This window comes from Cavia porcellus, unplaced genomic scaffold (genome assembly GCF_034190915.1).
Source record: "Cavia porcellus strain 051 isolate PalLab524CR breed Dunkin Hartley unplaced genomic scaffold, mCavPor4.1 scaffold_1, whole genome shotgun sequence".
Taxonomy (NCBI): Eukaryota; Metazoa; Chordata; class Mammalia; order Rodentia; family Caviidae; genus Cavia; species Cavia porcellus.
The window spans coordinates 240,153,543-240,169,354 of NW_026947484.1; the positions used below are offsets into that span (position 1 = coordinate 240,153,543).

The 15,812-nt window shown below is 53.8% G+C and overlaps 1 long non-coding RNA gene across 1 annotated transcript; it reads right to left on the reverse strand.

Annotated features, from left to right (window-relative positions):
• Positions 1-7,157: 7,157 nt before the first annotated feature.
• LOC106028323 (uncharacterized) lies at positions 7,158-10,695 on the reverse strand. The gene is made up of 3 exons (XR_010041593.1): positions 10,482-10,695; positions 9,911-9,957; positions 7,158-8,380 (listed from the first exon to the last, which is right to left on the reverse strand). It is a non-coding gene; the product is annotated as an uncharacterized LOC106028323 (long non-coding RNA).
• Between the last annotated feature and the right edge of the window lie 5,117 nt (positions 10,696-15,812).

Consider the following 15,812-nt stretch of genomic DNA (forward strand, 5'->3'; position numbering starts at 1 on the left):
TATTGATACTACCATCTTTTGATTATTCAAAATGTGTCTGAAACTATGATCACAGGATGAGTTGCTTCCTAGGGTAAATAAAGCATATAACCTGCTTAATTGGTGAGCTGATAACATCTTCAGGGGTGTTTTGAAAAGTCACACACTTTGCACATACATGTACATACATGTGTATTCCGTTTTCCACATGAGCTTAAGGCCAGTGTTGGAAGTTGGGCTGAGCTCGGGCTGGCTCCGAGTGTGCTTCCCTGTTCGCAGGCCTTGGGATCCTGTGTTGGCAGGGTCAGTGCCCGCGGTCATGTCCCAAGATAGCACTACTTCATTCCTTGTGCTTAAGAATCAGTAATACATAAAACTCACCTGCAGCCCAATGCTCAGTGAATGTGAGTATCAGTTCCATTTTGTTTTTAAAGACCCTTTTGGTTAGATTGAATCAAAAACGCAGAAGTACAAAAGATGGGATTTTGGCATTCACGTCACCAGCAAGTATAGTCTGGGCTTGGGTGCTTTGTGATTTGTAAAATTGGCCCTCTGGAATTACTCCCGCTTTGTAATGAACAGAGTATCTTAAAGTGCCACGCTCTTCTCTTCGAAGTGGCATTTCAGCCTGAGGAAGACACTGCTCCTCCTGCTACCTGGGCATGGAGGTACCTGGGCCACCTGTTCTCATGGTGCGTCCTTGGGAAGTCTTCCTTTAAAAGGAGAGCCGGGCGCGGTGTGTGCTGCGGGTCCCAGCACAGCGGCAGCAGTGCCAAGTCCTTCCCGCAGCGGTGGAAAGGTGGGTTGTTGCTGACTTAAGATGGTGTCCTGGGGCTCAGGTGCTGCAGACGCAGCTGCAGGAGACCAAGATGGTGCTGAGGGCTGGCGCTCCTGGGAGAGGTCTGGGACTGGGCTTGCCCCTGCACCCCAGCCTAGAGTGCAGGAATTCCTGGCTGTAAAAGCTGCAGCCTGGGTTAGCTGTGGCTCTAAGCTTCCTCGTCTCCATACTCTGCGCTTTTCTCTAGCTGGTTTTATGTTCCAGTCGAGAGAGTGTTTAATACTTGCGGGGAGCCCTTCGCTCAGATTGGGGAGCCACTTCCAGGCAGATGTCTGCTGGGGGGGGGCAGGCCACAGGCCTGACAGGTGAGGACAGATGTGGCACAGTCCACCTGGTGGGCCAAGCTGGAGGCTGGCCCGAAGGGAGCCACTGACCCCTCTGAGCTAGGAACGCACCTGGCCATTGGTACCCGTTGGCCTGAGCCCTTCTCTGTGGACACAGTACCAGGCCTCCCAAGCCGCCTGCCAGCTCAGCTCTTCCCAGTGGGGTCTGGAGAGGTGGAAGAGCCTGTTCCTCGTGGACATGGCCACCGTGACTTGAGGGTACTGGGCAGGGGCGCCTGTGAGGTTGGGCGGGGTGGTCCTCAGTGAGGCAAGGCCTGGGGGCAGACCTGGTCCCCAGACAAGTAGGGTTAGGGTTAGACCAGACAAGTCCCCAGACAAGGCAAGGAGATTTCTACCCTGGCAGCTCCTGGCCAGGGAGGCCGCTCCGCTCCCCTTGATGAAGAGCACGAGGGCCTTAGGACAGACAGCCCAAAAGGGAGGCGGAGGCAAGTCACACGAAGGCTTTAATCTAGGCGCGAATTACCGGGCGTTCAGAGTGCGGCGCCTTGGGCTAAAGGCTAGGGAAGGGTGGGAGCGGTGGACCCGAAGTGGGCAGAGAAGGCCGCAGCAGCAGGAAGCCTACTCTGTGCCACCCGGTTGGTGTACTGCGCCCTGCCGGTCCAGGGCCAGGTTCCCGCTCGGTGCTGGGACACAGCCTCAGAGCTCACATCCCAACGGGGTGCAGGGTCCTGGGGAGCCGCGGAGAGCCGCCTGAGGTCAGCGGGGACGAGCCTGTGGCTCGGTGGGCTGACACTATCAGCACCGCGCTGCAGCAGCATTCGCGTGACCTGAAGCACGCCAGATGCCCACCTTCCCTTTCAATAAGGCTTGTTGTGTTACTGAAAGCTGCTACTGCGTTTCCCCAAGGGGGCGAGGACCGCAGAAAGGTCCCAGAGACCCCGCTGTAAGCGATCAGCCTGAGGGGACCCAAAACCCGCAGTTTGCTGATCGCAGCCTGGTCACACACGGTGGAGGTGGAAGGGCGCTGTGAGCGGGCGGGGGCGGGGACGGGGAGGGTGCCCAGCGCCGAGGCCCCACCGCCGGGGGTCGCCCCAGCTCCGCCTGCGCCGCCTCCCTTCCGCCACCCAAAGGTGCTCTACCGCCACCCCAAGGCTTAGGCCTATAGCGGTATCGCGTGTGGACCCAATCTTGGCCAAGCCCCAACATCTGCCCTGGGACCCCAACCCTGAACCGCTGCGGACCCAGCCCCCTGCTTCCCAAACGCACCCCTTTCCTCCTCCTGTCCTCAACCAATCGCCCGAAAGCCGTGGTGAGACTACCAACTTTTTTAGTGCCAGCGCATCCCGAATACTGCAGGGGATCTGTTAGCAGTAAAGCGATCTGGAATTCAGTTTAACTGCGCGCCTGTGGCTGCCGTGAATCCCCGCGGCCCTGGTGTTTCCCAGGCGGATGCTGACGCCCGCAGGTAGCCTCCGGGGAAGCTCGGTGCGGCTCTCCCTCGCCCCCGACTGATGTGACTGATGAGACAGGCGCCTGGAAACGCTGGAGCAGCAGCCCGCGTTCGTCCCCCGGGTTGACCCAGTCAAAAGCTGTCGGGGTTCGTGTCCGGCTGGGCCGCACTGCCAGGACCTCAAGGGGATGCCAGAAAGCCACCTGCAGCGGGCAGGGGTGGAGCTGGGCCGGGCAGGGGAGGAGCTGGGCCAGGCAGGGGTGGAGCTGGGGTGGAGCTGGGCCGGGCAGGGGAGGAGCTGGGCCGGGCAGGGGAGGAGCTGGGCCGGGCAGGGGTGGAGCTGGAGTGGAGCTGGGCCGGGCAGGGGAGGAGCTGGGCCAGGCAGGGGTGGAGCTGGGCCGGGCAGGGGAGGAGCTGGGCCAGGCAGGGGTGGAGCTGGGCCGGGCAGGGGAGGAGCTGGGCCAGGCAGGGGTGGAGCTGGGCCGGGCAGGGGAGGAGCTGGGCCGGGCAGGGATGGAGCTGGAGTGGAGCTGGGCCGGGCAGGGGAGGAGCTGGGCCAGGCAGGGGTGGAGCTGGGCCGGGCAGGGGAGGAGCTGGGCCAGGCAGGGGTGGAGCTGGGCCGGGCAGGGGAGGAGCTGGGCCAGGCAGGGGTGGAGCTGGGCCGCGCAGGGGAGGAGCTGGGCCGGGCAGGGATGGAGCTGGAGTGGAGCTGGGCCGGGCAGGGGAGGAGCTGGGCCAGGCAGGGGTGGAGCTGGAGTGGAGCTGGGCCAGGCAGGGGTAGAGCTGGGCCGCGCAGGGGAGGAGCTGGGCCAGGGGAGGCGCTGGCTGCACTGTCAGCACTGGAGCAAAGAGGAGCGGAGAAGCCGAAACGGTAGACCAGTAAATTCTAGTGGTTAAAATCCAGACGCCTCCACCCTTCCCACCCCCTGCCCCTCCAGCCTCCATCCCTGCCGGCAGCTGGGTGTGTAACTTCCACATCTTTTTCTCTGTATTTACTAGGCCGCAGTGAAAAGCCTAATAAATTCCACAGAGCTGAAATCATGCAGGACACATTCACTGAGCAGAATGAGAAAGGGAGACCCAAAGCCTGTCTTAGAAACTGATCTATGTCTGTAAAGCCTGTGTTTTAGAAAAAGAAGCACATTACTAGAATAGAGATTAGAAAAGTTTTAAATGCTATTCTTAATAAGTCCTAGATTATGCCAGGGGTTTAGCTCAGTGGTTCAAGGGTTCGCCTGATAAGCACAAGGTCGTGAGTTTGATCCCAGGTACCAAAAAGAAAAAAAAAGTCCTAAATTAAAGAGGTAATGTAATCTGAGGTAAACTATTGTGGACTAATTTCAAAATTAGTGACAGTGAAAGTCTTACGTATCAAAATCTGGGGGATTCAGACTAAAAATTATTCACAGAAAAATGTTTATTTCTGAAGATAAATGAACTCATAAAGTAGGAAAACAACAGTGAAAAAAATTACAAATATTAATAACATTCTCATTAGGAAAGAATAATCTGTTCAGATAGAGATAATAAATGAGATGTGCTTTTAACAAATCGATTTTAGAAAAAAGGAGAAGACACAAACATTAATAAGGAGATGTAAAATTGTGGTTTTAAAAAAAATTAAGAAATTTTTTTTTCCTAAAAATGGGCATAGAGTCTCATGCCTATAATCCCAATACTTGGGAGATTGAGGTAGGAGGATCACTGTTATTTCAAGGCCACCCTGTGCTAAAAAGTAAGTTCAAGCCCAGCCTGAATTGCATGGCAAGACCCTGTCTCAAAAAAACCAAAAAACTAATTTTTTTCCTAGAAATCAAAAGGTAAATGAAAAAATTTTAGGGAAATTATAGTTTCAGAATTGACTCAGGAATTAATTTCTTGATTAGATCAATAGCCATAAAAGAAATTCAGAAGTAGTCAAAAGAACAAACATAAAGATATATTCCTAATTTCAAAACCTATCACCAAGTTACAGTAATGCAAACAGTGTGGTACTACCATAAAACCATGATCCACTAGATGAGAGTTTTGAGCCCAGAAACACATCCTTGAATATTTGGTGAAATGATTTTCAACAGAATGCTAAGAGAACTCGATGATGACACGGACAGGCTTCCTTACTAGTGCTAAACAGTGAATATCTACGTTCAAAACTTGAACCCTTACCATATTAGAAATTAACTCAAAATAGATTCAAGATCTGAGTGTGAGACCTGACACTATAAGACTCTTGAAGAAAACTGGAGGAAAGCTTCCTAAGGTTACTTTTAACAAAGATTCTTGGCCGTGACACAGGACATACCAAAAAAAAAAAAAAAAAAGTGCCAATATAGACACACAGTGTGATGATCAGTTTGTGTGTGCGTGTGTGTGTGCGTGTGTGTGTGTGTGTGTGTCCTTGTCTGTGTCACTGGTGACTGAACCCAGGGCCTCGTACACACTAGGGAAGCACCGTTGGTTAGTCTGGGTGGGTCACCGGGGCGTAACCCCAGTGGCTGGCTCCGACCTAGGGCCTTTCTCTCCTCTGTCTCTGTCTCTGCTTCAGGCCTGCTGGACTTGAGCTCCCTTCCCGCCATCCCCCTCTTCTGAGCTGTTTCCACCTTGGAGCGGATCAAGCAAGGACTGAAGTCTCTGAAGCAGAGCCGGGGGAGCCCTGGTGCGCTATTGCTGGGCTCTAGCTGGAAAACTATGGTAGTTCCACAAAAACTCAGAGTCATGAGAGAGGACCCAGCTATCGTACTTCTGGGACTGCATCCAGGAGACCCGAAAGCAAACTCTTACAGAAATGCTCGCCTAGCCGTGTTCATAGCTGCTGCGTCCACTACGGCTAAGAGCTGAAGCAAGCCGGCTGCCACTGACAGCTAAACACACAAGCAAAATGCCGTTCCTTTGCGATGGGATACCAATCAATCAGTCTTCAGAAAGAAGAAAACTTTGATGTCCTACAACATGGATGAGTGTTGAGAGTGTTACACTAAGTGAAATACGCCAGTTGCAAAAAGTCAAATACTGCATGACTCCACTTTCGAAGTAGCTAAAGTCACACTCACAGAAACAGAGGTGAAGTCATGGCCACCAGGGGCTGGCGAAGCAGGGAGTTGGTGTTTCAGGAGTAAAGTTTCGGCTTCATGAGACAGAAAAGTTCCGGAGGTCTGTTGCATAACAGTGTGGATATACTTAATACCACTTAATTATACCCTTAAAATAGTTAAGATTGGGAGGGAGGAGGAAGAGGCAGTGGGGGCCCTGAGCGCCCCAGCAGGCTGTTGTTTATCGCCGAAAGCTCCCTAAGGTTATCTCCGTGCTCAGGGCAAGCCTTACACCGCCCAGTCTTTAGGGAACATATGATTTCCAGTTTATATAAAATGTTAAAGAGTGCAGAATCCAGGCGTGGTAGCTCATGCCCGTAATCCCAGCACTGGGGAAGCCGAGGCAAGTTCGAGACCAGCCTGCGCTAACAAGTGAGCTCAAGGCAGCCTGAACTGCATAGCGAGACCCTGTCTCAAAAAGACTAGATAAAATAAAGAGTGCAGAAAACATTGAAAACTTCCCAGCTGGCTCCACAGAACTATCATGGCTCTGAAGGCCAAGACTGACACGGGCAATGACCAGGAGGCGTTTTCTCCTACACCCACGGACAGAGAGCTCCTAACTGATAGTGGACCTCGAGTCCAAGACACCTCTTTACCAAGTGGGATTCATTCCAAGAATTCAGAATGATACAGGAATCCAGCATGACTCCATGTTAAAGTTTTTATTAATGTAAGTTATTGCATTAACAGATTGAACCAAAAAACCTATCAAATAGTAAGAAAAGCAACTGATAATTTTCAATACCTACCTCTGATTAAAGTAAGCCAACAATGTTGGGAAAATTTCTGTTCTGAAATATATAAGTCTGTCCCCAGGTGCAGTGGGACACGCCTGTAATCCCAGCATCTGGGAGACTAAAGCAGGGATTGAGCCTCGTTGGGCAATTGAGTGACCTAGTGAGACCTTGTCTCAAAAAAAAGTGAAAGATGAGGAGCTAGGGGTGAGTTCAATGTCAAGATCCTGGGGTTTGCCACCGAGAGAAAGGAGGAGGAAGAGGAGGCAGAGAAAGAGGAGGGGAAGGGGAAAGGGCAGGGAAGGGAAAGAAAGGAACATAAGTAGAGAGAAATGTAGTTAATGCAAGTAGCTAGTGGGTAACACAGACAGGCTGGAAGCAGCTCTCCTAAAGATGGGAGCGAAAGGTCGTGTGGTCCTGCAGCAGCCTGGGTACTGCCGTGCGGGAGACTGCAGATGCTTCTCCAACAGGGCGTTGGAGTGTGAGCCCTGTCAGGAAGGCGTGACAGGGCACCTGCATAGACCCGAGAGGATCGCCTGGGGAGCTGGCAGGTGAATCAGAGGTCTGGGGGCACGAGGTCTGAGACAAGGTCTTGCTCTCTGTGGAGTACAAGGTTGAGGCCTTGAACGCATCTTCAGGCTAACCTTGAATTTGCTGTAATCCTGCCTCAGCCTCCTGACCGCTGAGATTACGCTTGTGCACATCACATCTGGCCCAAAGCTTTAAAAATCTGTGATCGTAATGAATCTACAAAAGTCGTGAAAAACAGCAAACAAGAAATGAGAAAGCGAAGAAACATTTTTATTGAAAGATGGTTAAGAAAATTATTTAATGACAACGTATTTGCAGATAGAAGGATCCACTATTGCTTGAGAACGTAGTGTTAGGTGACATGAGGGACACACAGCTCGGGGCCGTGTGGTCTCCTCTGGACGGGACCCACATCCGTGTGTACAAACGGGGAGCAGAGCACAAGAGACACGATGGGAAACTCCCAAGACTTCCCAAATTACATGTCCTGTTGTTTAAAAAACATTTGCATATATATGCCAGTTTATTTCATTTATACTAATAAATTTTAGTTTATACTAGTAAATCTTAGTTCACTGAAGTGGCAGTCTGAGTACTATCGGTTTATTTTTGTAAGAATCTTTTTGGTTTATGTCTTGTACTAACTACTTCGAAGATAACAATGCACATGCAGTTGGCGCCAACTATTGGCGTTCTCTTATTTTTTGGTTACACAGATTTATTTTTTCATAAAAGGTATTCAGTATTGTAAATTGATGTTTCTCTCTAAACTAGTCCACAAATTCAACTTATCCAAAGGCTCAGACTGTGGCCTTCAGGTACATTTGTCACTGACTAATGCTGAGTCCTGGATAGAAAACATCCGAGCACCGACCCTTTGTTGCAGAATAATGTAATTTACTTTCTGGTCGCTGTGAACTAGGCCACGCCAACAGTGAACAGCGGCCTGCGTGGTGGGAAGGGTCTGCAGAGTGCTGCCGCTGTTACGGGCTGGGGCATCGCAGGGTGGCCGCTGTTACAGGCTGGGGCATCGCAGGCTGGCGCTGGGGTCTGAGGGTGCGTGTGTCTAGCGCTGAGGCTGGGGAGCTTCCGTGGGAGCCGGCGGCTGAGACATGCGGCCTCTCCTTGCAGCCTGGGTTTTCCAAGTCAGAGCTGAGGCCTGGGTTCTAATGGAGGGAGAGAGAAAAAGAAGAGGGGGGAAAAGGAGGGAGGGGCAGGGGGCCCCAAGCAGGAGCTAAATCCCCTTTTGTGCCTCGGCTGCTGTCGCCCCAAGCCTCACCTGAGATAGTCCCTGAGGTTCACCGCGGTGCAGGAGCGCACACCCCACCTGCGGACTGGGAGTGGTCAGCCCAGTGCGGTGGGATGTGATGTCTCAACGGTCTTGGAACATGTGAACTGTTAAACACTACTGCAGTCACACACCGAAGCATCCAAAGGTAGACAAACCTGGTCACTAGTACAGACAATAATCTCTGCAAATGGATTCAAGTGTATCAAATATTTAAATCCATCAAGACACGCTGGGGAATTAATCAAGTGTCTAAGAACTGGTAAAAAAGAAAAAAATCAAATATTTAGTTCAGCCTCTCAGGCAGAACGTACCTCAATGGAACAAAATAGAGGGTGAGCTTCTCTTTATAGAAGTAACCTAGTTGGGGCTGGGGATTTAGCTCAGCAGCATAAGCACCTGTCTTGCAAGCAGGCAGTCATGAGTTCGATCCCCGGTACCGATAAAAAGAAAAAAGACCAAAAAAAAAGTAGTAACCTAGTTAATAAAGTGAAGAATAGGGGCTGGGGAGTTAGCTCAGTGGCTCTGAAGTGCCTGCCTGGTAAGCACAAGGTCGTGAGTTCGATCCCCGGCACCAAAAATAAATAAATAAAGTGAAGAATAGAAACTAATGTAAGTAGCTAGCAGCATCACAGAAACAGAAAGAAGACTTTGTTCTCCTTCTGGGTGAGGGCATGTCATATCCTCCCCCAGTCTTGTTGTGTAGTTCAGGCTGACCTCCAAAGGTCAAGGCCTAGGCTGGCCTTGAAATTGCAATATCCCCTGCCTCAGCCTCCTGAGTGAGTGTCTACCTCACTTTCTAAAGCATTTTTGTAAAGAAACAAAGCCAACAAACCAAAACCACACTGAAACTGATGAAGCAGTAGACTGGACTGCACTGTCGCCCGCTGTGCACCCAGAGCACAAGGCCCTCCAGGGGGCGCCCCTCCTGCCCTGGCCTGTGCACCCTCAGGCACCACCTGGCTCCCGCACTGCCTCCTGTGCTCCCGGGCTGCTCCCTAACCCGAATGGGCCTCCTGCCCTCTGGCCAGTCTCTATCACTGCGCCTCGCCCACTTCCTTGCTGGCTCCACAGCGTGTTTCACACTCTGACCAATTGTGGGTTGAACCTATTTATTTAGTCATCATCTGTCTCCCCAGTCAGAATGTAACTCTCATGAAGGTAACAAGAATGCTTTTGTTCAGTGTCTTAGCATTTTAAAAAATTTTCTTTTGCATTGCTAGGAATTGGACCCATGGCTTCGCACATGCTAGACAAGCTCTGTACCACTCAGCTACCACTCCCCGCACAGTAAATATTTGTTAGGTGAGCAAATGGTCTGTATTGATTTAAAAACAAAAGCGGCCTGTGGCAGCCCTGCCTTGCTATGTAGAGGATGCAGCAGGAAGTGCCTGATCAGGTGCCAGCCCTTCAATCTCGGACTTCCCGGCCCGTGCAACTGTGTGTCAAATAAATGTCTGTCTGTTCTACACGGCCTCCCCTGCGGTGTTCAGTTACAGTGGCCCAAGGTGGACTGAGGCACCCTCGGTACCACTCTGTGAAGAACATACTGGTGCTATGCCCAATTCACTGAAGGGGAAACCGAGGCTCAGTGAGCTTGGATGAGGTGGCAGGGTCAGAGTTCAAATTCAGAGAGTTTACTGGAGTGTCACCAGGGCCCAGATCCCTGAAGCGGTGATGGGGCAGGGATGAATCCTCTGAGACTTTCACTTACCCTTCACCACCAGGATGTGGTCCAGGGGACTCGATTTTCTGATCCAGCTAGAAAACGGAATTCTCCGATGCAATTTCCACATGGAAGTAGAAGCTTCTCCATCTGCGCCTTTGCCTCGGTCCCCCTCTGTCTCTCAGATCAGATGTGGCCTTGCAGGCTGTCCCTTTGCAGCCTCCGTCCCACACTGTCTCCTTCAGGGAGGCCATAGCCACCTGAGGCTGAATCTGCACTCCAGCCCTGGGCTGGCCGGGAGGCACCCCACGCGTGGGTGAGGGTGTGTGCGCCCTCAGGCCCTGGGCCTCACTGCCTGGCTGGCGAGCCTGGAGTCCCGTGAGAGCCCCCAGATGGCCTTCTCTGTTCTCGGTCCCGCTTTGTGCTGGGAGACCGCCAAGTGTTTCCTGTGCCTATGGCACATCGCATTCCGCAGCTTCCAGGACTTGCCGGAGGCCATGGACCCGGAGGACAGCTGGAATGCTCCCAGCCTGCCTCTCTCCCATCCCCACCAGCCGTGCGCACACTGACCCGCCGGGCCCTGAAACCCTCACGCCTGTCTGGCGTAGGTAGCTTGTACCTTCTGATCCAGAGGGGCCAGCACAGCGCAGAGTTTGCAGTAGCTGCAGTCTCCCCGCGAAGTGTGGCTGAGAAGAGGTCACACACGCAGGGTCTGGGTAAAGGGTCTGCAGGTGAGCCGGAGGAACCCGGACAGCTCGGACAGTGGGGCCCTGATGACAGCCACGTGGTACGGCCATGGGCACAGGGCGCATGTGGAGCGTCCCGCCCCAGGAAGTGGCCCTGCCACACCTGGGAAGGAGCAGCTGGTGCGGGCACACCTGCCTTTGACACAGCTTCCTGTCGGCACCTATGACAGCCGCACTTCCTTGGGACAGCCTGGCTGAGTCATGGCCGGGCGAGTCCATACCTGAGTCCAGCACCCAGCACCACCCAGCCCGCTTCAAAAGCCAAGCACTTTCTGACGCTGGCTGGCTGTGCGGACACGTGGAAATGCCCTCACTCAGGGCATCCAGCACCGCACCCCGTCCCCTCCAGGCTGAGCTCCCAATGCCCCTTTGTTCCCTTCTGCCCCCGGCCCACCTGCACGCCACACCGTGGGGGGTCTGTGTCTCTCTCTGCCCGGGTTCTCTGTGTCTCCTCTCCCCATGCGTGCAGAGGCCTTGGGTCTATGTCTCCATCACTACGAGAGGTCCTCTTGGTAACCAGGCCAGTTGGTGGCACTGGAGGCCATGGAGGCGCTCTCCCTATGAGCAGGTGCCCACTAAATTCTGTGCCTGGCCACCTCAGGCCACTGCAGCAGGCCCTGGACACCCGGAGGCCTGTGCTTGTTTCCCTGCCTGCTCCGTGCTGGCTGCTTCTGTGGTGCTTAGTTTGTGACAGGTCTCTCTACATCGCAACGATGCCCAGACTAGGTTCAAATGTTCGATCCTCCTGTCTCAGCTTGCCAAATGCTGGGCTTCTGGCCATGCACCATCACACTGGCCCGGCTGCTGTTGTATTGGGCAGAGGCAGAGGACGATGTGGCGTGCAGTGAGCGGAGAGGGGACCGAGGCACTGATGAGACCTGGGTGTGAGGCTGGCAGGTGTGGGCAGCTGGACTTGCAGGAGCATATGGTCTGGGAGCCCAGGAGGAAGCCCAGGCCGCTGACCTCCTGACTGCAGCCTGGGGGAACTGATCGTGGACTTGTGGCGTCCAAAACTGTAAGAGAATAAATGCGCATTGTTTAAACCCCAGCGGCAGTAGGAGACCAGGAACACCGCCCACACCCTTTCCCAGCCCTGCCCTCCTTGCGGAACCTCCGGAGCCTGGTTCTGTGCACGGAGCCCACAGTCCTCTGCAGCTGCAGGCTGGGGCCCACACATCTTCTAGAATGATTGTTTACAGCTGTTTCTGCCCAGAGACTGTGGGCTCCTGGCAAATGAAAGGGTGTGACCTCCTAGCTGTTCCCAGTTCTGCAGCTCCAGTGTCCAGCCAGGGCCCAGCTCCCACAGGGTGTCAGTGGCTGCATCCAGGTTGGAAGGCTGGGCTCATGCGGGCGGACACCCTGGAGCCCTGGCCCAGGGAGCATCTCTCACGGGAAGGCCATGGCACTGCACTTTCCGGAGCTCCAACACACTTGGCAGTTACCGTTCCCGTAACAAAGGCTTCCGGGGTCTCCCTGGGGCAGTGGGCAATACTGGGTGACGGGGCATTTGCATGTGGGGTCTGCTGGGAGGAAGTGGGTACACTGATTTGGGTGGGTAGATGCTGATGACATTCTACCAAATAGCAGCAGGGACTAGGAGGTGAGGAGAATTACACCTCACAAGTGGACAGGTAGCCCGGGGCCAGGCAGCCTGGAGGATGAGAGCAGAGGGGCAGGACCTCGGCTTGGCCTCTGAGCTGCCCAAGCCAACACCCAGGAGAGCAGCATCTGCAAGCACCAGCCCTGAGCCCCCCAGAAGCGGAGGCTGTGCAGGGCCTTCAGGCTGCCAGGTCTCCTGGTGGCCGGAGGACAGCTCTCCGCATCGTGGGCAGGGGCTGCGCAGCCTGCAGACCCCTGTGAGCAGTCCTGCCTGCTCCGCTTTCTGGAGGCGTTGCCGGTGATGGGAGTCCACTCCAGGGTTCAGCATATTGTCCAGGCCCAGGAAACTGGCCGGGCTGCCTGCTGGGAGCTTCCAGCAGCATCCAAAACGCTTCCTCTCCCCTCCATGCACTCTGGGGATTACCCACTCGGTCATGCATGGAAGACTGAATTTCCCTGTGTGTTTGGATTAGATTTGCCAGCAAGTGACAAAATAATTCAGAATAAGTGTCTTAAAGAGAAGTGTTGCTGGGTGTGGTGGCACGTTCCTGTAAATCCTACTTCTTTGGGAGGCTGAGGCAGGAGAACTGCAAGTTTGAGTCCAGCCTAGACAATTGAAAAATTTGTTGAGGCCCCGTCTCAAAGTAAAAATTAAAAAATGGCCAGATATGTAGCGCAGAGCAAAGACCCCGAGAGTAATCTCTAGTACAGCAAAAATAAGTAAAATAAAAAGAGATGTATTTCCCCCATGATGTACAAGTTTGGGTGTGTGGTCCACTTGCTCCTCTGCTGTGTATGTAGTTCACTTCATGGTTCAGGATGGTTGCTGCAGCTGCAGCCCTCTTATCTGCATTCCAGCCAGGAGGAAAGATATCAGGGAAGGAAAAGAGCAGCACTCCTCCTCTCCAAAGGTGCACATACCACCCTAAGTGGATGGCTGCCCCTGGCTGGAAGAGCTGCTGGGAAAGGCCATATTACTTTGTGCTGACTGTGACCCTGGCCGACATTAAAAGGCTCTCAGAAAGAGAAGCAGACGTGGGCAGGGACTGGAAGGGCCTGCCGGCTCAGCCAGCAGCAGAGGGCTCAGCAAGGCGTTCAGAACGGAACAACGCGCCATCTTAGTCATCTGGGTCACACAGCAAAGCAGAAAAGGCTCAGTGACATCAGGTTCCCGGGAGGGTGCAAGACACGGCGGCCCCACAGCTGCCCTGGAGAGCACATTGTCAGCAGCCTCGAGGAGGCCAGTCTGCTGGAGAAGCTGCTCAGAGCCATCCTGGGAGACTGGCAGACGTCCTGCAATTCTCCTCCAGGGCTCCCCTTCTAGACAAAGTCGCTCACGTGCTGTGCTCAAGAGGCGACAGGTGTATAAACTACTGGAAACAACAGAATATTCGTGGGTAGACTGGCATTTTCATAAAGCAATGGATTGCTGTACAGCAGCAAAGCTGAACGAGCACAGCTCGCCGTGGTAAGGTGAGTGGGTCAACGGCGCGGAGATCTGCCCCGGGAGGCCCGCTGTGCTGTAGGCAGCCTGGGGCTCTGGGCTGCGTCCTGGTAACGCGGCCCTGTACAAGCCGTGACCGTGCTATTATTCAGGCGAGGGGACGGTTATTAGCTGAGGTGGAGAACACCTGAGTTGGGCAACTAACTTCTAACTTAAAAAATCAAATAAAGCATATATATTATTTTAAACACTTAAGAACACAGAATAAACATGTAAATAAACTGCTGCCACCCCAACTTCCACAGAGCTTTAGTAACCATGTATGGGTACATTACACGTTTTAAGGAAATTTTAGCTTTTCATAAATGTGCACGTTCCTGTATAATACCATATATATGTCTAAAAGGAGGTTTTGAAAAACTTCTCGTGCTGAGACTTAGCATCTTGTGTTTTATTTTATTATTTTATTGGTTCTCTTGACACAGGGTCTCACTATGTGAGTTTAAGGACACAGGCTGTCCTTGAACTCACAATGTAGCCCGGGCTGTTCTCGAATCACAGTGCTCCTCCTGCCTCAGCCTCCCGAGTGCTGGGATTTTGAGGGAGCACCACCACGTCCAGCTAGCATCTCCCTTTAACAGCAGCTGCCTGGTGGCCCAGCATGGGAACCTTCTGGTCACTTCACTTGTCTGTGGTGAGGGGCGAGCAGACGTGGCTGTCTTGACATGGGGCCTCTCCTGAGGGCTGCGTGCCTGGGAGCAGAGGCCTTGGTGAAGGGGCCGGTGCACTGGCAGCTGGACATGATGGGGCTGCCGAGGTCCAGCACTGGCGTTTTCCTCTTCCTGGGCTCCTGTCCCAGTCAAGAGCAACACCTCTGTGTCCGTGCCCGCAGGAAGCGAGGATACAGGAGGGCGGGAGACTGACCTTGGCCCCCGGGAACTTTCTCCAGGAAAGCCCAGCCCAGGTTCAGCTGGACAGGAACCAAAAGGGCCCCCACTGAGCCCCTCAACCCCTTTGCTTTGGGCGGTGACAAGGGCAGGGCTCCAGCTGGAGGGGGTACAGGGGCTCAGGCTGCCGGGTCCCAGAAGCCTCTGAGGAAGACGCAGGTGTGCAGAATGCGGGCAGGGAGAGAACACGGGCAGGCAGGTGGCAGGGACCCAAACCCTATCTCATTGCAGGGTGTGTGTGGAAGGCTTTGTGTGCCCCACTGTGGGCCAAAAAGCGGACCCATGGACCTGGGGAGCATTGTTTCAGTTCGGAAGAAACATCAAAATATGAAAACCACGCCATCAAGTCCTCCCTGACCTCATTTCTTCTTAGAGAAGTAGGGAAAGACACCAGCGGACCCATTTTCCTTCATGCTGGGTTGAGAAGATGGAAAAGCTGACTTTGGACGCTTCCAATATTTGGGGTCACCCCGAAGGCTTCTGACAGGCCCTTGGAGCCCACCCGGATTCCCTGAGATCCACAGAGGCCCTGATCCACCGTGCTGATCTATCTTTGAATCCCCCACGAACACTGTCAGGCCCCAAGAACTGGGTAGAACTGGGGAATCTGCCACCTCCCCCAGACTGAACAGGGAAAGTGAGGCCCCAAAGTTTGGAAGCAGGGGCAGTATCAGGGCAGAGCGTTCCAAGGCGGGCCATCACCCCAAGTGCTCCTGGAGGGCTTGGGGCTGAGGTGGCCCAGAAAGTTGCCTCACCAGGGAGCCAGGCCCATGGGTGGCAAAGCCAGCAGCTTGTACTTTTCTCCTTGACCCACGACCCAGGAAGGGTTGGCCCTGGAGAGACCCCAGAGGTCAAGGAGACTTAGGAGGCCTTCTTCTTCTGAGTTTGGCCTCTTCAGTTGCCAGGCCTAGGTGCAAAGGTCACTTGGCAAGGTCTGCTGCCTGGGGTTGTCGGGAGGCCTAGCCGGTCCTTCACCCCGGGGCGCTCGCTCCACACCCGCAGGCCTCAGTGACCTTGCTGGACGCACTGCCTGCGCAGTGCTGATGCAAACCCCGAGGCTGAGCCTCGCAGAAGGCCTTCCAGGCGGGCGTGCTGAGGCTGCTGGGAATGAGGCCGGGATTTGGCTCCTTTGCGCTCAGAGTGTGGCGAGGGCGGCACTGTCCTCCTTTCTGAAATCCGCTCTTCCTGAGGCCTTCGCGGCTTACAGCAAGGCC